The 20,765-nt window shown below is 44.7% G+C and overlaps 1 pseudogene; it reads right to left on the reverse strand.

Moving 5' to 3' along the window:
• The window catches only part of LOC101599962, a 73,131-nt pseudogene extending 60,207 nt beyond the window's left edge, over positions 1-12,924 (reverse strand).
• Positions 12,925-20,765: the final 7,841 nt, after the last annotated feature.

Consider the following 20,765-nt stretch of genomic DNA (forward strand, 5'->3'; position numbering starts at 1 on the left):
AAAAAGAGCTCTCTGGGGAAAAACCACAAAGCATCTCAGTGTGGCTTACGAGGAAGAGGAAATTGTTTGCTCTCATTTCTGCAAAGCCCATCCAGGTTCAGGCACAGTTTGCCTAGTGCGTCCCCGCCTCTCTGCCCTAGTTTGGCTTTCTTCCAGCAAGCTATCTGCAAGTGGCCAGCAAGAAGGGCTGCTTCACTAGTCAGAGAACCACTTGGCCCTGAGAGCTGTATCCTAAGGAGACAGGAGTACCTCTCCTGGGGATCTAATGAAGCTGGAGGTGTTGATGGATGCTGTGTGGGGAGCAGCTACAAAAGAGGTGGACATTACCGTTCCCACAGCGCCTTCTCAGCTTACGTTACACAGGGAATCGCAGATGCCAACATGTCCCCGCTATTTGGACTTCCAGCTGTCATTCAATCAGAACTGGGCCTCTAAAAATGGGTGATTCTGGGGCTGGAGAGATGCTCAGTGGTTAAGGTGCGTGCATGCCCAGCCTAAGGGTTTCACCATCACAGTTGCGTACTGGGCCTGCTCATAAAAGGAATCTGACCCGGTGGCTGAGGGCCTCGGCAAGGGTCCCGTCTGGAAGTAAGGTGCAAGCCTCCGCGGGCAGCTCTAGGCTGTGACAGAGGCATAAAAGGAGACCAGAAGCAGGGGCAGGTGTAAGCCTCAGGGTCTTCCTTCCTACGACCAGCTACACCTCCCCAGTCACTAAGGCTCTAAAACCTACCAAAACACCACACACAAGAGCTTGTAAGGAATCTTCACACCAAGGCTATAACAATCCTTTTGTTTACTTGTTTGTTAAGGTAGGGTCTCAGTGTAGCCCAGACTGACCTGGAATTCACTCTGAATTACTCAAGGTAGCCCATTGATGTGTCTCCCAAGTGTGTGAGAGAGAGAAGGACAAAGAGAGAGAGGGAGAGAGAGAGAACTGGGGTGTCAACGTTACCTTTCTGTTGCTGGGACAAAACATTCAGCCAGAACAGCTCATGGGAGGAAAGGGTTTATTTCAGATTACAGGGTTTTTTACTGTTTATTTATTTTTGTTTACTTGAGACAGAAAAAGTGGTGTACCAGGGCCTCCAACAACTGCAAACAAATTCCAGACACAGGTGCCACCTTGTGCCTCTGGCTTATGTGGGTACTGTGGGACCTGGGTCCTTAGGCTTCACAGGCAAGTGCATTAACCACTAAGCAATCTCTCCTGCACTCAGCTTACAGGGATTTTTTTATATTATTTATTTATTTAACAGAGAAAGAGGGAGAGAGAGAGAGAATGGGCATGCCAGGGCCTCCAGCCACTGCAAACAAACTCCAGACACATGCGCCCCCTTGTGTAGCTGGCTAACATGGGTCCTGGGGAATCGAACCTGGGTTGTTTGGCTTTGCAAGTAAATGCCTTAACTGCCAAGCCATCCCTCCAGCCCTCATCTTATAGTTTTGAGGGGAAGTGTGAGTGGGAAGCTTGGCTCACATCTCCACATTAGCAGAAAGGAACTCCTCACAGTGCTGGGATTGGAACTGGGCTATATTACCCCAAAGCCTAATCGCAGCAACACACCTCCTCCAGCAAGGCTCCCCCTCCCAAAGGCCCCACAACTTTCCCAAAGTGCTTCCAGCTGGGGACCAAGTATTTGAAACACATGAGCCTATGGGGACATGTAGCTTTCATACCTCCACAGGGGATGTTGCGCAGGTACAAGTGTGCCTGTGTTGGTAGAGGCCAGAGGTTAATGCTAATTCTCTTACTCAATCACTCTCCTTCTTTTTCTTTTTGAGTCAGGTCTCTCATTGTGGTAGTTTGAATATGTGGTCCCATAGATTCAGGCATTTTTAAATTTATTTATTTATTTGACAGAGAGAGAGAGAATGGGCATGCCAGGGGTTCTAGCCCCTGCAAATGAACTCCAGATGTATGTACCACCCTGTGCATCTGGCTTACGTGGGTACTGGGGAATCAAACCTGGATCCTTGGGCTTTGCAAGCAAGCACCTTAACCACTAAGCCATCTCTCCAGCCCCATTTTTCTTTTCATAAGATTGAGCTTGTAGGCTGGAGAGACAGCTTAGTGGCTAAGTGCTTGCTTGTGAAGCCTAAGGACTCCGGTTCAAGGGTCAATACCCCAGTATCCACAGGTTTGTTTCTGGGGTTTGTTTGTAGCAGCTAGCAGCCCTGGCACATGCCCACGTAAGCCAGATGCACAAGGTGGCACATGCACCTGGAGTTCATTTGCAGTGGCTGGAGGGCCCTGGTGCACCCATTCTCTCTCTGTTTCTCTCTATTTCTCTCTCTCTCTCCCTCTTTCTCTCTCTCTTGCTCTGAAATAAATAATTAAAAATGAAACAAACAAACAAAAAAAAAAAGATTGAACCTGCGACTTGAGTCTCCTCCAGTGCACAGAGCCCTGCTAGTGGCACACTGAGGGTGACCTGCAGGCCAGCCCTTCGGTGTGTGCAGAGCCGGCTTGAGCTCTGGTTGGTTGCGTTCGCTGCCTGTTTGCTGGTGTCTCTCTGCTGCGATCTATGGAAATGAGCCAACTTCCTCCACCATTGACGGATGGTGTTTCCCTTGATCCTGTAAGCCTAAATAAACCCTTTTCACCCATAAGCTGCTTCTGGTCAGATGTTTGTCCACAAACACTGCAAAACCTGGAGGTCACTAATTCAGCTAGATTACCAGAATGCTCTGGGGAGTCCTTCTGTCTCCACCTTCCCAGCATTGTGTTTATAAGAGTGGGTCACCGTGTATAACATTTACTGAGTGGTAGGAACCCAAACTCAGGTCCTCATGCTTATGTGATAAGCACTTTATTAACTAACCAATCTCCTAATTCCTGGTTGTCTCATTTTGGGGGAAGGGGGTTCAAGGTAGGGTCTCCCTCTAGCCGAGGCTAACCTGGAATACACTCTGTAGTCTCAGGGAAACCTCAAACTCACAGCGATCCTCCTACCTATGCCTCCCGAGTGCTGGGATTAAAGGTGTGCACCACCATGCCCAGCTGGGATTCTCTTTTTTTTTTTTTTTTTTTTTAGTGATTTTCTCATTTTTTAAGAGCCCTTTGGATAAACAGGAAATCCAGGCTGAAATCCCAGCACTCGGGAGGCAGAGGTAGGAGGATCGCTATGAGTTTAAGGCCACCCTGAGACTACATAGTGAATTCCAGATCAGCCTGGCCTAGAGCATGACCCTACCTAAGCCTAAGGACCCAGGTTTGATTCTCCAGGTCCCACATAAGCCAGATGCACATGGTGGCGCTTGTGGCTGGAGTTTGTTTGCAGTGGCTTGAAGCCCTAGTGTACTGTTTTCCCTCTCTCTTTCTCTCTCTCTCTTCCTCTCTCTCTCTCTCTCTCTCATAAAAATCAATCTCTTTTAAAATAAGAAATTTTAAAGAAGCTGGAGAGATGGCTTAGCAGTTAAGTCACTTGCCTGCCAAGCCTAAGGACCCAGGTTTGGTTCCCCAAAATCCACATAAGCCAGATAAGTATGATGGCACATGCATCTGGAGTTTGTTTGCAGCAGCTAGCAGCCCTGGCACATCCATATTCTCTCTCTCTCTCTCTTTCATAAATTAATTAATTAATTAAAGAGAAAAAGAAAGAACAGTTTCAGGCAAAGATAGCTCCTTCATGCCCAACAGACCTGACCTTAATGCCTTAAGAAGTTTTCCCTGTTCAGTTGACTCTTGGGGATGAAAGCAATTTCTAACACTTTATCAGTTTTTGACAAAAGGCACTTATGGGCCTGAGTGATCTAAAAGAGATTAATGAGGTACTGAAGTACGCTAATGAATAATGGAGCATTTTTTAAATTTATTTTGTTTTAATTCATTTAACTGTGATCATTTAACAACTGAAACACTCCTTCCTGCACACATTAGAAGGTGTATTACATTGAGGTGTTATTAATTTATTAAGTTTCAACTCATCTATAATTTATTCACTATATTAATTTATTCACTAACTTAAGTTTCACCATATAAACATTGTAGAGATCAGTTGATTTTAGTTTTTACCAGGTTAGCAAGCAAATTTGGGATCGTTATATTACTGGAAAAGTACACTTATCATTTCAAAGAGCAGGGGACAAGTACCATGCACTCAGGAGTTTCAATAATATCTCCATTTTAAAATGACCAACGATGGGCTGGAGGATTGGCTTAGTGGTTAAGGCATTTTCCTGCAAAGCCAAAGGACCCATCTTCAGTTCCCCAGGACCCACCTTAGCCAGATGCACAAGGTGGCACACACGTCTGAAGTTTGTTTGCAGTGGCTGGAGGCCCTGGTGTGCCCATTCTCTCTCTCTCTCTCTCTCTCTCTCTCTCTCTCTCTCTCTCTCTCTCTTTTTCTCTGCCAAATAAATAAATAAATATTTATAAAATAACCAATGAGAGACTGGAAAGATGGCTCAGCAATTAGGGCACTTGCCTTCAAAGTCTAATGACCCAGAGCTGGGTGTGGTGGCGCACGCCTTTAATCCCAGCACTCAGGAGGCAGAGGTAGGAGGATCACCATAAGTTTGAGGCCACCCTGAGACTACATAGTGAATTCCAGGTCAGCCTGAGCTAGAGTGAGACCCTGCCTCAAAAAGCAAAAACTAAAAATAAAAATTTAAAACAAGGTCTAATGACCCTGGCTCAATCCCCAGTATAAAGGCAGATGCACAAAGCAGCACATGTGTCTGGAGTTCGTTTGCAGCAGCTCAAGGCCGGGTATGCCCATTCTTTCTCTCTCCTCTCTCTTTCTCCTTGCAAGTAAGTAAATAAAGATAAAAATCTGTGCACATATATATTTTTTTTCTTTAAAAAAATAACCACTGAGGGCTGGAGAGGTGGCTCAGTGGTTAAAGGCACTTGCTTGCAAAGTCTGACAAGCTGGGATTGAGACCCCAGAACCCACATAAAAGCAGGTGCACAGAGTGGTGCATGTGTCTAAAGCTCATCTGCAGCGTTAGGAAGCCCTGGCTCACCCATTTTCTCTCTGTCTCAAGTAAATAAATAAATGTTAAGATAAAAATAAAACAAAACGGGGCTGGAGAGATGGCTTAGCGGTTAAGCGCTTGCCTGTGAAGCCTAAGGACCCCGGTTCGAGGCTCGGTTCCCCACGTCCCACGTTAGCCAGATGCACAAGGGGGCGCACGCGTCTGGAGTTCGTTTGCAGAGGCTGGAAGCCCTGGCGCGCCCATTCTCTCTCTCTCCCTCTATCTGTCTTTCTCTCTGTGTCTGTCGCTCTCAAATAAATAAATTTAAAAAATTTAAAAATAAATAAATAAAACAAAATGACCAACCAGTTTCAGGGCACTTGTATCGTTTAATTGGTTGGTTGGCTGTTCGCTGGTTGTGACAGGATCTCATGATGCAGCCCTGGCCTCAGTGCGTAGAGCGAGGTGGTGGTGCATGTGTGGTGGTCTTGCCTGTTACTGCTACTCTTACCAGCACCACCACGGGGACTGAGCCACACTTCCTCTGCTGTTTCCTTAGCCACCCGCTGCCACATCTCCCATTTCTCCCTCAGAGATTCACTCCAAAGGCATAGTAGGCCTCTTAAACAAAACAATAAAAGAAAAAATTCCCCAAATTGGGAAATAAATGCCAATGCAGATACAGGAAGCTCTTAGAACACCCAACAGAGAAAAAAATCTGGAAAGAACCTCTCCTCCCCATGTTATAATTTAACTACTAAACATGCAAACCAAAGAAAATATATTGAAAGCAGTTAGAGAGAAAAAGCAAGTCACCTATAAAGGTAACCCAATCAGGATAATAACAGATCACTCAACACAAACTTTAAAAGTCAGAAGGGCTTAGAATGATATATTCCAAGTTCTGAAAGATAACAACTGTCAAACAAAGCTATCTATTCAAATTGATGGAGAAATAAGGACATTCTATAACAAAAACAAGCTAAAGGAATTTATGACAACTTAGCCAGCTCTACAGAAAACAATGAAAGAATCCTACACACTGAAGAGAAAACAAAGCACACACATGAGAAAACAGGAAAAAATGAACCTTACTCAAATAACAGTTAAAACAAGAGATACTGGCACCAAGATAGACATGTAGATAATCCCAGCACTCAGGAGGCAGAGGTAGGAGGATCACCAAGAGTTCGAGGCCACCCTGAGACTACAGAGTGAATTCCAGGTCAGCCTGAGCCAGAGTGAGACCCTACCTCGAAAAAAAAAAAGAATAGAGGACCCAGATGTTAATCCAAGCAGCTACAGCTATCTGATTTTTGACAAAAATGCCAAAAATATTCAATGGAAAAAACACAGCCTCCTCAACAAGTTGTGCTGGGGAAATGAAATATCTATATGTAGAAGGAGGAAAATAGATCCTTGTCTCTCTCCATGCACAAGAGTCAAGTCCAAAAGGATCAGGGACTGTAATATCAGACCTGAGACTCTGAAACTACTAGAGGAAAAAGTAGGGGAAACCCTTCAACATATTGGCATAGGCAATGACTTTCTGAATACAACCCCAGTGGCTCAGGAAATAAAGCCACTAATCAACCACTGGGATATCATGAAATTACAAAGCTTTTGGACAGCAAAGGACACTGAATAAAGCAAAGAGACAAGCTGCAGAATGGGAGAAAATCTTTGCCAGCTACACATTTAACAGAGGATTAATATCCAGAATATACAAAGAACTCAAGAAACAAAACAATAAGAAATCTAACAACCCAATTAAAAACTGGGCTATGGAACTAAATAGAGAGGTCTCAAAAGAAAAAATACAGATGGCATAATAACATCTTAAAAAGTGTTCTACATTCTTAGCCATCAGTGAAATGCAAATTAAAACTACTTTGAGATTCCATCTCACTCCTGTCAAAATGGCTATCATCAAGAAAATTAATGACAGTAAATGTTGGCAAAGATGTGGAAAAAGGGGAACCCTTCTACACTGTTGGTGGGAATGTAGTCTGGTACAGTGTTGCAGTCAGGTTTGAATTGCTAGTAGAAATCACCCAACCCACAGCAGCTTGTGGGGGAAAAAATGAGGTTTATTTTGGTTTACATGCTCGATGGGGCAGCTCCATGATGGCAGGGAAAACAATGGCATGGGCAGAGGGTGGACATCACCCCCTGGCCAACATCAGGTGGAAAATAGCAACAGAAGGGTGTGCCAAACACTGGCATGGGCAAACTATCTATAACACCCATAAGCCAGCCCCCAACAATACACTGCCTCCAGGAGACATTAATTCCCAAATCTCCATCAGCTGGGAACCTAGCATTCAGAACACCTAAGGTTATGGGGGACACCCGAATCAAACCACCACATTCTGCCCCTGGCACCCATAAACTGATATTCATACATGATGTAAAATATAATGCATTCAGTCCAACTTTAAAAGTCCCCATAGTTTTTATCTATCCCAATGATGTTCAAACATCCCCACAGTCCAAGATCTTCTAACTGAGCCATAATACCAAAAAATCCCCCCAAAACCATAATGACACAGAATAAACGTTCACACTGCAAAAGATGGCACTGGGCATAGCAAAGAAATATTCAACCAATACAAGATTTAAGACAACCAGGGCAAACATCAGATTCTGTAGCCCCAAGTCCAACAACTCTAGTCAGTGACAAATCTCTAAGTCCAATAATTCTAACCAGCCACAAGTCTCTGGAATTCAAATTCCTTCCCTCTAGCTAGGCTACTCAAAGTCCTGGAAAACTTCATCTGGGGCTGGCAGCCTTCCTTAGCAGCCATCTTGTGATCCTGGCATCTCTCCTGGGTCTCCACTGCAATCCATGATTCATCCTCATGGCCCCATTGAGTATCCATTCAGGCATCCAGAAAACCTGCTTCACACTGCCCATGGCCATTTTCAAAACACAAGACTGTGTTGAAAATTCAATGACCCTCTCCTTCCTGCATTTTTTATACTCCACAATACCAGGTATGGTGCCAATTTGTTAATCCAGAGGGAATAAAGCAGACTTTGAAGAACAGGACACTCCTTGAGCACTCTGGCGCCTTCAAAAGAGCCTACATTCTTCCTATTGCTCCAGTGCAGGTCAACTGGCACAACTTCAAAGGTTGTAACCACTCAATTCGCAGGCGAATAGGCAGCAGTTTAGGCCCAAAGATTCCATTTTTTTCTGTGCCATATCCCTCTGCACACACTAGTTCATTTCTACTCAAAGCAACCCTGCACAACTTCTCAGGACACGGGCATAACAGCAAGGCTCTCACACAAACAGCTATCCCAGTCCAAGCAAAGTTCTTTCTCACCCACATAAGCCAAACCTCACAGTCCATAGTTCTTACTGCATTCAGATCTTTCAACTCTGACCAGAATAGTCCATCAAGCTGTACTTACAGCACTGCAAGGCATCTCTTATGCCAAGGCTTCAAATCCTTCCACATTCCTCCTGAAAATCAGCTCCAAAAGGCCAAAGCCACACAGTCAGGTGTCAGGCAGCAACCCCACTCCTGGTACCACTCTACTCTTACAGTCAGGATCACATTGCTGCTGATAGAAATCACTCAACCCAGAGCAGCTTGTCAGTGGGGGGGGGGAGGTTTATTATGCCTTACAGGCTCAAGTAGGAAGTTCCCTTATGGCAGGGAAAACAATGGCATGAGCAGAGGGTAGACATCACACCCTGGCCAACATCAGGTGGTCAATAGCAACAGAAGATTGTGCCAAACACTGGCATGGGGAAACTGGCTATAATACCCATAAGCCAGCCCCCAACAATACACACTGCCTCCAGGAGATGTTGATTCCCAAATCTCTATTAGCTGGGAACCTAGCATTCAGAACACCTAAGTTTATGGGGGACACCTGAATCAAACCACCACAAACAGCCATTGTGGAAATCAGTGTGGAGGTTCTTGAGATTGATAAAAATGCTACCTTAGAGATACTTGCTCAATCATGTTTATTGCTGCTCTATTCACAATAGCTAGGAAATGGAACCAGACTATATGTCCCTCAACAGATGAATAGATAATAAAGATGTGGTACATTTACACAGTTGAGTTCTATTCAGCAGCAAAAAAAAAAAAAAAAGAAAAGAAATTTGCAGGGAAATGGATGGATCTCAAAAGGATTATATTAAGTGAGGTTACCCAGTCCCAGAAAGCCAAATGTCACATGTTCTCTCTCATATGTGGATCCTAGCTACAAATGTATAGACTTGTGTGTGAACTGGGACCAAAAGTTGGTAGTAGAGGCCAGTAAGCTAAAAAATTTAAAAAAAAAAAAAAAAAAAAGGCCATAACAGAGGGAGGAGAGAGAAGGACTTAAGGGGATGGTATTATATATATGTAAGTAAAAGTACAGATTATAGGGTGTGGAATGGTCTATGCAAGGCTAGGGGAAGAGATTGAGTAAAAGAAGGGTGAGGGAGGGTCAATCAAAATTTAGTATATTCTGAATAAGACATATGAAAACCTACTTTTTTTGGATAATGGCACATCCAGAAGCCATAGATTGTTACTAGAAAATTTTCAGTGCCAGTAATGGGATACCTTCCAGTGAGTTGTTGGCCAAGGAGGTCCCTGTTACCTCCAAAACATTATAGGCTATTGTCAAGGTCCTTGGCTTCCCATGAGAAACAGATGGTAAGACCCGATTGCTGAAGAGTTCACATGCCTGGGTGGCAAGGTCACTGAAAAATCCTGCTAGGGCTGAGCTGAAAACTCCTCCACATAGACCAGCTGACAGAAGGCTAGAAAAAACTACACTGCATGCACTTCAGTCACCAGTGAAGATACTCAACAGTGGACACTGCAAGCCTAAAATTTGGCCAGCCAGGCCAAATGGGCCAACAGGTGCGATAGTGGCACGTCTGTTATGGAGGAAACCAACAACTCTTTAATTTAACTGGAGACCCACTCCATGGGAGGGAATACATCCCTGATACTGAAAACCTAAAACAGAAGTAGTCATGAGCCCTAGGGGTGTAACACCTGCTGCTATCTGGCTAAATGTATATACTGTGCTCACCAAACTGCCTGTTAAGTGCTTTTTTTAAATGTTCATACCCACATATTAATGCTACTTTCACTTTTGGTTAGAGAAGCTTCTCTTTTCAGATGGCAGTGACCTTGGGATGACTCAGAAGGCCCCATGGTGCTGAGAAGTAACAGAAGAATGCTTGTCACTGCAATATCTCTATCACACCTTCCAAGGCTCGGGTTCCATTGCAGAAGAGGTGGCAGAAAGAATGTAAGAGCCAAAGGAAGGGTAGAACTCCTTACAATGTGCTCCTCCAGACACAAAAAGGCCTGGATTCCCATGACCTCATAATGCCTGCCACTACCTACACAAGACCATCATAATAAGAGAAAAAGATGATGACATCAAAATAAAAGAGACTGATTGAGAGTGGGGAGGGGATAAGATGGAGAGTGGCGTTTCACAGGTGGGGGAGAGGGGGAATCACCATGGGATATTGTTTACAATTATGGAAGTTGTCAATAAAAAAAAGAAACTCACCCATTTCCTATCTCATCTCAATTCCTTGGTCCATAGAGGTGTGAGGAATCCTGCTAGAGCTGCTCCTGGCACTGCCTTCCCTGACATGATGGACTGTACCCTCAGAAACTAAACCCTGGGCTGAAGATGTGGCTTAGTGGTTAAGTTGCTTGCCTGTGAAGCAGTTCAATTCCCCAGTACCCATGTTAGGCCAGATGCACGAAGAGACACAGGCATCTGGTGTTCGTTTACAGTGCCTCGAAACCCTGGCATGCCTGTCCTCTCTCTGTATCTCTCTTTGTCTGCTTCTTCCTCTCTTTCTCTATCTGCCTCTTTCTTTCTCAAATAAATAAATACTTAATTAAAAACTAAATCCTTTTTCCCTTAATTTTCTTCTTGTCAGGATTTGGTCACAGCTATGAGGAAAATAACTAATATAGGAAATGCTTTGGGGGCTGGAGAGATGCTCAGCACTTAAGGCACTTGCCTGCAAAGCCTAATGGTCAGGGTTAGATTCCCTAGTATCCCCATAAAGCCAGACACACAAAGTAACTCATGCATCTTGAGTTCATTTGCAGTAGCTGGAGGCCCTAGCACACTCCTCCCCCCCTTCTCTCTCTCTCAAATAAATAAAAAATAAATTAATAGATTAATTTTTTAAAGAGAAATGCTTTGGGGGCTGGTGAGATGGCTCAGCAGTTAAGGTGCCAGCCTGCAAAGCCTAACAACCCTGGTTTGATTCCCCAGTACACACATAAAGCCAGATGCACCAGGTGGCACATGCATCTAGAGTTCATTTGCAGCAGCTGGAGGCCCTGGTACACCCATTATCTCTGTCTCTCTTATCTGTATCTCTCTCTGCCTGCAACTAAATATATTTTTTTTCAGGGTAGGGTCTCACTCCAGCTCAGCCTGACCTGGAATTAATTCACTATATAGTCTCAGGGTGACCTTGAACTCATCCTTCTACCTCTGCTTCCCAAGTGCTGGGATTAAAAGTGTGCACCACCACACCTGACTCTAATAAATTTTTTTGTTTGTTTGTTTGTTTTTTCGAGGTAGGGTCTCACTCTAGCCCAGGCTGACCTGGAATTCACTATGGAGTCTCAGGGTGGCCTTGAACTCACAGCGATCCTCCTACCTCTGCCTCCAGAGTGCTGGGATTAAAGGCGTACACAACCATGCCTGGCTCATGATAAAAATATTTTTAAAGCCCTTCTTGTCCTACTATTTGGTCAAATCAAACAATGCCTCAGTAAATAACCATATGGATATAAGTCTTTTGGCATAGGTATAAATAAATTCTTAAAAAGCTTTCCTAGAAGTACAATCTTGCAGCAAAACCATATGAGTATTTACTTTATATCTGTTAGCAAAACAATGCTAGAATTAGAGCCTTCAGCTAGTCAGTATATAAATAGACTAAAAACAGCTGTTTTGATAGTTTTTCTTGTATCATTTGTGCTCTATTTGATAGAAAGATAGAGACAGAGAAAGAGGAAGACAGGGAGAGTAAATAAGTTTTAAGTAGGTGCTGGGGGTGCGAACCAAGACTGACAGGTTTTGCAAGCAAGCACCTATAACTACTGAGATATCTCTCCAGCCCTAGTTTTTCCTTTAACTACTCTTTCCGGTTTTATTCTTATTTTTATTTATCTATTTATTGAAAGAGAGAGAATTGGCACTCTAGAGTCTCTAAGGCACTGGGCCACCATGTGCATTTGACTTATGTGTGTATTTGAGAATAGAACCTGGTTCTTTAGACTTCACAGGCTCACGGGCAAGTGCCTTGAGTGCTAAGCCATCTCTCCAGCCCCAGTTTCTTCTTCCTTTTCACCTCTTCCTCCTCCTCCTTTTCCTCCTCCTCCTTCTTCTTTTTGTTTTGTTTTTCAAGGTTGGGTCTCAGTCTAGCCCAGGCTAACCTGGAATTAACTATGTAATCTCAGGGTGGCCCCAAACTCACAGCGATCCTCCTACCTCTGCCTCCCAAGTGCTGGGATTAAAGGCATGTGCCACCATGCCCAGCCAGTTTCTATGCTTTCAGTGAGGTTATCTAGTGTTTTTTCACTAGTGATATACCATTTCTGAAAATAATAGAAACATCTATTATTGTTTTGTTTGGGCCAGGCCCTTGCTGTATAGCCCACATAACGTCAAGGATGCACACAGCCTTCCGCAGACAGGTGAGCTCTCCACCGCTGAGCTACGTCCTCAGCCCAAGTGCTCAGCCTTGACTGTACCTGAGTAGCTGCCCCCAGACCCCCTGCTGCCCTGACTGCTCCAGGTGTTCTCTGCAAAGGTACACCTGGTCCTGTCCACCTCAGGGAGGACATGTCTACACCCGATGCCGCCGATCTGCCCAGTAAGCTCAGCCAGAGCCCAGCCGGAGCTGGGGGAGGTACTGGCCGGCAGGAAGACGGCCTTCAGCTCACCAGAGCATGGCTGACCTACACGTCCTTTCCAGACTTGATGTACCATACTGAGTGTCCACTTAGCCATGTCAGAGAAATGGCCAAGCAGAAGGTGAAATCATGCTTACGACCCAACGCACAGGCTGGGGATATGGGTCAGTGGTTAAAGGTGTGTGTTGGGCTGGAGAGATGGCTTAGCGGCTTAGCGGTTAAGCATTTGCCTGTGAAGACTAAGGACCCCAGTTCGAGGCTCGATTCCCCAGGACCCACGTTAGCCAGATGCACAAGGGGGCACACGCATCTGGTGTTCGTCTGCAGTGGCTGGAAGCCCTGGCGTGCCCATTCTCTCACTCTTTCTCTCTCTGTCTCTCTCTCTCTTTCTCTGTGTGTGTGTGTGTGTGTGTGTGTGTGTGTGTGTCTTTCTCTCTCTGTCACACTCAAATAAATAAATAAAAATGAACAAAAAAATTTAAAAAATAAAGGTGTGTGTTTTAAAACCCTGATTTCCTTGGACCTACATAAAGCCAGATGTGGCACATGTGTCTGGAGTTTGTTTGGAATGGCAAGAAGCTCTGGTGCACCCATTCTCTCCCTCCCTCCCTCTCTCTCTCTCTTTATCTTCTCTTTCACAAATAAAAAGAAAATATTTTAATGGGCCAGAAAGATGGTTCAGCAGCTAAAGGTCCTTGCTTGCAAAGCCTAAAAGTCCTGGTTCAATTCCCCAGTATCCATATGTGGAGCCAGATGTATAAAGTAACACATGTATCTGGAGTTCATTTGTGGTGGCAAGAGTCCTTCTCATTCATATTGTTTCTCTGTCTCTTTCTTTCTCTCTCCTTGCAAGTAAGTGATATTTAAAAATGAATAGGGCTGGGCTGGAGAGATGGCTTAGCGGTTAAGCGCTTGCCTGTGAAGCCTAAGGACCCCGGTTCGAGGCTCGGTTCCCCAGGTCCCACGTTAGCCAGATGCACAAGGGGGCGCACGTGTCTGGAGTTCGTTTGCAGAGGCTGGAAGCCCTGGCGCGCCCATTCTCTCTCTCTCCCTCTATCTGTCTTTCTCTCTGTGTCTGTCACTCTCAAATAAATAAATAAATAAATAAAATTTTTAAAAAAATGAATAGGGCTGGAGAGATGGCTTAGAGGTTAAGGAGTTTGCCCATAAAGCCTAACGACCTGAGTTCAATTCCTCAGTACTCACATAAAGCCAGATGCACAGTGGTGCATGCATCTAGAGTTCCTTTGCAGTGGCTGGAAACCCTAGTGCTCCCATTCATATTATTTCTCCCCCCCCCCTCTTTCTCCTGGGTGTGGTGGCCACACCCTTAATCCCAACACTTAGAAGGCTGAGGTAGGAGGATCTCTGTAAATTCAAGGCCAGCCTGAGCTAATTCCACATCAACCTGGGCTACAGCAAGACCCTACCTTGAAAAACGAAAAATAAACATTTTTAAAAGACTCCCACCCACACACATTGAAATACACACAGATGCCACAAGCAGGCTTGGCAGATCCCAAAACCCATCTCAGGAATAAATGAGTCTGGTCCCCCTCCCCTGCGCTGTTACGACCCGCGACCTGTGGTAATCAATGTCCCCAGGCTGGCCCAGCAGGGAATGCAAAACCCCAGCTTCACGTCTACAGTTTTGGCATTTTTAAATATTTTCATGATTACAAGAACAGGTGTCTCCTCTGGACAAGTTCCACCTGAGCCCGTGGTCACTCTCAGTAACGGCCTTGACGGGTTTAGTCTTATTCCAAACGACAGCACCTCGGGTGTCTCTGCCCAGCAATATCACCCAGAGATCATCCTGACCTCTCGCGGCTCCTCATGCCAACCTCTTTGTTTTCCTCCCACTCCATGCCTCCTAAAAGTTATGTGACAAATGTTGACTCTCCAACACGTTTATTCAAGCAACTTGAATACATAAAACAGACATGTTTCATAGATTTTTACAAACACTGCTGGGCCTATAATTTGCCTGCCACTTTTGGTTTTCCAAAATGCTCTGGAGTTCAAGCTCGTTGCCATATCTAGTGTAGCTTCAGTGTGTTGAAGGTGTCCTTGGAATTTGACATCTTCCTTTCCCCACATAGCTATGCTGAATTAAAAATTACCTCATTCCTGGCTTAGCAGTTAAGCGCTTGCCTGTGAAGCCTAACGACCCCCATTCAAGGGTCTATTTCCCAGGACCCACATTAGCCAGATGCACAAGGGGCGCCTGCATCTGGAGTTCGTTTGCAGTGGCTGGAGGCCCTGGAGGGCCCATTCTCTCTCTCCCTATCTGCCTCTTTCTCTCTCTGTCGCTCTCAAATAAATAAATAAAAATAGAAAATATTTTAAAATTACATCATTCCTCCAGCTATGACCATTATGCATTCAGCTGGGCCCCATTCAGCCACTGAGGGGCTGGAGAGATGGCTCAGCAGTTAAAGGCACTTGCTTGCAAAACCTGATGGCCCAGATTCGATTCCCCAGGACCCACATAAATGCCAGATGCACAAAGTGGCACATGCATGTGGAGTTCATTCATTTGTAGTAGGAGGAGGCCCTGGTGTGCTGATAGTCTTTCTCTCTCTTTTCTCTCTCTCTCTCTGGCTCTCTCTCTCTCTCTCTCTCTCTCTCTCTCTGTCAAATAAATGAATAAGTAAAATATACAAAAAGAAAAATGCTTATTGTGAATCTAGAATTGCTTCAAATTTGGGATCTTTTCCAAAATATCTTCCAGATCCAGGTTTTTGGGTTTTTTTTTCTTGTTTCATGGTAGGATCTCACTCCAGCCCAGGGTGACCTGGAACTCACTCTATAGCTCCAGGATGGCCTTGAACTCACAGTGATCCTCCTACTTCTGCCTCCCAAGTACCAAGTACTAGGATTAAAGGTGTGCGTGGCCACACTGGGCTCAGATTCTGGTTTTCAGTTCAACATAGTTCTTCACTAAATCAGTTGCCATGGCTTGATAGTTCAGGAGTGAGAACACTGGTCTTCTAAATGATTAGCCAGGTATAACCTCATTTTCTTTCTTTTATTAACTACATGTTCCATATGGATACATCATGTGTTGGTGCCCTCTTTTCCCTCATCCCTGCCCCCGTTTCGCTGGGAACCCTCCTCAGTGGGGCTACAGGCATTTCCCATGGGGTTGTAGGATTTGTGCTGTGGGAGCAGCAGTCAAGATTTTTGCTTGTTTGTTTGTCTGTCTCGGGGGGAAGGAATGCCTCTGGCATGATGTTTCACCCTGTGTGTCTTACAACTTTCTGCCCACTCTTCCACAAAATTCCCTGGGCCATGTTGGGTGAATTTTAAGTGTGCTTCCGTGATGGGCTCTCAGGAGCCTCTGGATCTCTGCTGTGGTAGGTGTTGAGTATCCCCGGGGTCTGTCTCCTCCACCCTGGCGCTGGTTATCAGGTTCAGCAGGGAAGCAGCGCTCTTGCTCGTCTCCTGGAGTCCTCTGTGGATTTCGCTGTGGCTTGGCTGAAGTGCGAAGGGTGATTTATCTCCTCCGGGCTCACTACCTTCTGAAAAAGAACAGACTCTCCAACAGAGAGTGAATCAGCATAGTTTAAATGGGATAAGCATTGTATAATCTCATTTTAAAAAATATTTTTACTTATTTATTTGAGTGTGACAGAGAGAGAAAGAGGGAGAGAGAGAGAGACTGGGTGCGCCAGGGCTTCCAGCTACTGCAAATGAACTCCAGACACGTGCGCCCCCTTGTGCATCTGGCTAACGTGGGTCCTGGAGGATCGAGCCTTGAACCAGTGTCCTTACGCTTCATAGGCAAGTGCTTAACCACTGAGCCATCTCTCCAGCCCTAAAAAAATATTTTATTTATTTATTTGAGAGAGATAGAGAAAGAGACAGACAGAGAATGGGCACACCAGGGCCTCTAGCCACTGCAAAAAAAAACTCCAGACACATGTACCACTATGTGCATTTGGTTTTATGTGGGTACTGGAGAATCAATCCAGGGTCCTTCACAGGGGAGCACTTTACCCACTAAACCAGCTATCCAGAACTAACCTCATTTTTTAAATCTTACTTATTTGCATTGTGATTCTGCATATGTGTGTGCTGTGTATGGATGCACAGGGTCTCTTGCCGCAGCAAACAAACTTCAGACACACGCTACTTAATGTCTGAAGTTCTGGGGTACTGAGTATTGAACCCAAGCAGGCAAGGGTCAGACCTGGACAGGCAGGCTTTGCAAGCAAGTGCCTTAAACCACTGAGTATCTCCCCATCCCTGTCAAATCTAATTTTTTTTTCCTGAAACTGAAAAGGTGGCTCAGTGATTAAAGATACTTGCATGCAAAGATTGAAAGCCTGGGTTTGATTCCCCAGTACTGACATAAAGCCAGATGCACAAAGTGGCCCATACATCCAGGAGTTCATTTGCAATAGCAGGAGGACCTGGCACACCTATTACCCTCCCTCACTTATTCTGTCCTCCCTCTCCACTCTCCTTGTAGATACATAAAAATATTTTTAATTTTTTTCTGATCTTTCTTCCAGGGCCAGTTTTTCGAGTTCCAGGTTGAAAACATCTGATCAGACAGTGCACACTGGACTTATAACTGTGCCACTCTTGCACAGCCTTGTTTGCTTTTACGTTTCCATATGATGAAAGGGGGCTTTGTTTGTTTTTTAAAAGACAGGGTCAGGGCTGGAGAGATGGCTTAGTGGTTAAGGCACTTGCCTGCAAAGCCTACGAACCCAGGTTCAATTCCCCAGTACCTACATAAGCCAGATGCACAATGGCTAGATGCCCTGGCATGCTCCTTCTCTCTCTCTCATAAATAAATAAAAGTAAAGTTTTTAAAAATAAATGAATAAAAATGAAAGACAGGGTCACGCAGTCTAACCCAGGTATGCTCCAACGCACCCTCCCCTTTCCTCAGCTCCTCTCGTGGGGGGATTCCAGGCGTGGACCACCATGCCTGGCAAGTTTAAGCTGAGAAAGTGTCCACAAAACTGGCTCATTTTATTTCAACTGTGAAGTGCCACAGCTAGTTACTTTTCAGCATAGTTTTTAATATTTTATTTTAATTTATTTATTAGAGAGAGAGAAAAAGAATGGGTACACCAGTGCCTCTAGCCACTGCAAACAAACCCCAGAGACATATACCACCTTGTGCATCTGCCTTTATGTGGGTTCTGGAAAACTAAATCTAGGTCCCTACACTTCACAGGCAAGTGCCTTAACTGTTAAGCCATCTCTCCAATCCCCACTTTTTAGCATGTTTTTATTCATTTATTTGCAGGCAGAGAGAGAAGGGTGTGTGTGTGTGTGTGTGAGAGAGAGAGAGAGAGAGAGAGAGAAAATGGGCACACTAGGGCTTCTTGCCACTACAAACAAACTCCAAATGCATGTGCCATCTGGTGCATCTGACTTTATGTAGGTAATGGAGAATTGAACCCAGGGCCAGCAGGCTTTGCAAGCAAGTCTAAAAACACTGAGCCATCCCTCCAGTGTCAGCCAAATTACTTTTTTAAATATTTCTATTTATTTATTTATTTGTAGCCAGAGAAAGAGAGAAGAGAGAATAGGCATTCCAAGACCTCTCTCCACTGCAAATGAACTCCAGATACATGCACCCCTTCGCACATCTGGCTCTATGTGGATACTTGGGAATTGAACCTGGGTTGTTAGCCTTTTCAGGCAAGTGCCTTAAGTGTTGAGCCATCGCTTCAGCCTCACTCCAGTTACTTTTAGTAATTTGTTTAACTTGTCCTTCTTCAGCAAGAGTCCTATGCTCATTCAAAATTTACAATGTATTATATTTTTGCCACTTGACACAAACAGAATTGTACTGGAATTATTGACCTTGAACATTAGTAATTCTTTCCCTTAGTGTCCACAATCAACTCAAAAATTAATTAATTAATTCCCAGCTTGGTGCCACACGCCTTTATTCCCAGCACTAAGGAGGCAGAGGTAGGAGGGTCGCTGTGAGTCTGAGGTCAGCCTGAGCTAGAGATCCTATCTTGAAAAAACAAAATTAAATAAAATGAATTGCAAACTGTATAGAGAAAGAAATTCTTAAACTGTCACCTAATCTGGGCTGAGGGGGCGTCTCTGTGAATGAAGTGTTTGCTGAGCACGCACGCACGCCCGAGGTCAGAGCCGCAGAGCCCCAGTAAAAGCCAGAAGCTGTGCTGTGTTTCTGTCACCCCAGCACAGGCCACAGCGAGATGGGAGGTGGAGACAGCTGGCCTGGTAAGCAGGGAAGTGACCAGTAAATTGAGACACCCTGCTTCAGAACAAAGCTGCTGGCTGGAGAGATGGCTTAGCGGTTAAGGCACTTGCCTGCAAAGCCAAAGGACCCAGGTTTGATTCCCCAGTATCCACATAAAGCCAGATGCACAAAGTGGCACATGCATCTGGAGTTCACTTGCAGCAGCAAGAGACCCTGGCCTGCCCATCTGCCAACCCTCTCTCTCTCTCTCTTTTCTCTCTCTCTTCTTGCAAATAAATAAAATTATTTTTTAAAAATGATCACGGAGCTGGAGAGATGGCCTAGCAGTTAAGGCATCTGCCTGAAAAGCCAAAGGATCCCAGTTCAGTTCTCCAGAACCCACATAAGCCAGATTCACATGGGAGCACATGCATCTGGAGTTCATTTGCAATGGCTGGAGGTCCTGACATGCCCGTTCTCTCTCTCTCTCTCTCTCTCTCTCTCTCTCTCTCTCTCTCCCTCTCAAACAAATAAAATGGATTTTTTTAAATGACAATCTTATTTCAGTGTGTGCCACATCTAGTTTCAATTTTTTTTTGTTTTTTGAAACTGGGTCTCACTCTAGGCCAGGCTGACCAGGAACTCACTGTGTAACCCAGGTGGGCCTGGAACTCATGGAAATCCTCTTACCTCATCCTCCCCAGTTCTGAGATGAAAGGCATCTCACACCTGGCTGGTTTCAATTTCATTGATGTATCTCCTAATGCAATCTAAATGTATGTCAAACTTTTTTCTTTTCAATTACTCTGCAAGTTAATATGTCTTTTTTGTATTTTTATTAATTAGAAACCTTGTTGTATGGACAATTCTTCATGTTTTTTTTATACTATTTAAAACATTAGAACTCACACAGTAGGGGTTTTTGGTTTTTGTTATTGTTGTTGTTGTTGTTTGCCCCTTTTAGAGTGATTTCCAATGGTATGGAAGCTCTATGCTTGATCCCAACACGTGCCTGTGGATGAACTGAAGATCGCCCTCAGCCCCGGGCTGTGGAGAATGGATCTGGATGGGCCCAGCCGCTCATTTTATACCAGCACTTGCACCCATTCCTTACTCAGTGTTGCTAATTCTTCCAGTACACACACAGCAAAGAAACCACAGATTGTTCCTGACATGACTGAACATTACAAAGACCCTGGGGATGTGAATAATGTTACTGTGAGGGTTGGTGAGGTGAGTTGTTTTCCCAGTGGTGCCTTATATGAAACTGGTATTTGTGTTGTGGGAAAATGGGTCACACCAAGATAGCACCAGAGATAGAGTGGAGAAGCAGAAAATTTATTCATGTTGGCATGGACTCAGGAATAACTTCCAAAGCCTGAGTCCTGAGCTCTGACAGCTCAGAGGTTTTATAGACAGTATGGCAGGCAGCCTGATGTCACCTTGAGTTCTTTACATTATTTGTGGGTTACAAGTTTCTAAGGTTCCATGAGTTTGGGGCACAAACGGAAAATTCCTTAGCAATAAGTCAATGATAAGAAAGTAGAGATGTAGGGCTGGAGAGATGACTTAATGATTAAGATGCTTGCCTCAGAGACCTAAGGTCACAGGTTTGAATCCCCAGAACCCATGTACACCAGACACACATGGTGGCCCATGCATCTAGAGTTCATTTGCAATGGTTAGAGGCCCTGGTGTGCCCATTCTCTCCCTCTCTCTCTCTATCTGCCTTT

The sequence above is a fragment of the Jaculus jaculus genome, chromosome 16, assembly GCF_020740685.1.
Source record: "Jaculus jaculus isolate mJacJac1 chromosome 16, mJacJac1.mat.Y.cur, whole genome shotgun sequence".
Lineage (NCBI taxonomy): Eukaryota > Metazoa > Chordata > Mammalia > Rodentia > Dipodidae > Jaculus > Jaculus jaculus.